The sequence below is a fragment of the Triticum aestivum genome, unplaced genomic scaffold (assembly GCF_018294505.1).
Source record: "Triticum aestivum cultivar Chinese Spring unplaced genomic scaffold, IWGSC CS RefSeq v2.1 scaffold5778, whole genome shotgun sequence".
Lineage (NCBI taxonomy): Eukaryota > Viridiplantae > Streptophyta > Magnoliopsida > Poales > Poaceae > Triticum > Triticum aestivum.
In genome coordinates, this window is record NW_025284669.1 from 1 (window position 1) to 1152 (window position 1152).

At 33.3% G+C, this 1152-nt stretch overlaps 1 non-coding gene across 1 annotated transcript; it reads right to left on the minus strand.

Moving 5' to 3' along the window:
* Positions 1-874: 874 nt before the first annotated feature.
* TRNAF-GAA (transfer RNA phenylalanine (anticodon GAA)) lies at positions 875-947 on the minus strand. The gene has a single exon. It is a non-coding gene; the product is annotated as a tRNA-Phe (tRNA).
* Positions 948-1152: the final 205 nt, after the last annotated feature.

Consider the following 1152-nt stretch of genomic DNA (forward strand, 5'->3'; position numbering starts at 1 on the left):
TGCTTATGATGTAGCACCCGGTGGATCTTTAGCTAGCGTGTATCATCTTACGAGAATACAATATGGTATAGATAATCCAGAAGAAGTCTGCATAAAAGTCTTTGCCCAAAAGGATAATCCTAGAATTCCGTCTGTCTTCTGGATTTGGAGAAGTGCCGATTTTCAAGAACGCGAATCTTATGATATGGTGGGAATCTCTTATGATAATCATCCGCGCCTTAAACGTATCCTAATGCCTGAAAGTTGGATAGGCTGGCCCTTACGTAAGGATTATATAACCCCCAATTTTTATCAAATACAAGATGCTCATTGAATGATAAGAAATTCATGCTCACTTATACAACACAACTCCAGATTTTATTCAAGTCAAGGAATATTTTTAGGTTCTTTTCCTAGATGAAACGGAATACCTATTTATAATTAATTCCTAATTATACAAAAGCATTCCAGATAGACTGAGCAAAAAAAGGGTTTCATTTGGATTCCCCTACTTTGAAAATCGCATATTAATTTCCTTCATATGAACAGAAAAATAGGATGACTCAAAGAAGTTCTCTACCAGGAACTTTGTACCGCGCACATTACTTAGCACAACTAGGAAAATAAGATAAGATAAAGATAAGCAAGACTAAAAAAATATTCGTCGGAATAGCGGAATACAAAATTAAGAAACGCAAAAAAATAAAGGGGAATCTCACCCCCTTCTTTATCATAAAGAAAAGATATATTTTAAAACTTCTTTAAAAAGAAGTGCCTCTATATTTATATTATAGATTTATCCACTTAGATGAATAAATATTATTAATGAATATGTATCACAATCCATCTCGAGGTATTTGGATCAATACCTATTCGGTGGATCTTTTTTTTTCTCTGCCAGGAACCAGATTTGAACTGGTGACACGAGGATTTTCAGTCCTCTGCTCTACCAACTGAGCTATCCTGACCTTTTCTTGTGCATCATCCTAGTAGAGTATTTGTATCTATGTCAATTAAAAGGACTAAAAATTAATTAAAGTATTTCAAATTTAAAATTTGAAAATGGGGGGGTAGTCCTATGCATTGTGCATGGTTTACTTAAATAAAACTTAAAAATAGAGTGAATAACCAAGATTTCTTGCCGATACTCTAATAAAAAAGAAATCTATTCAA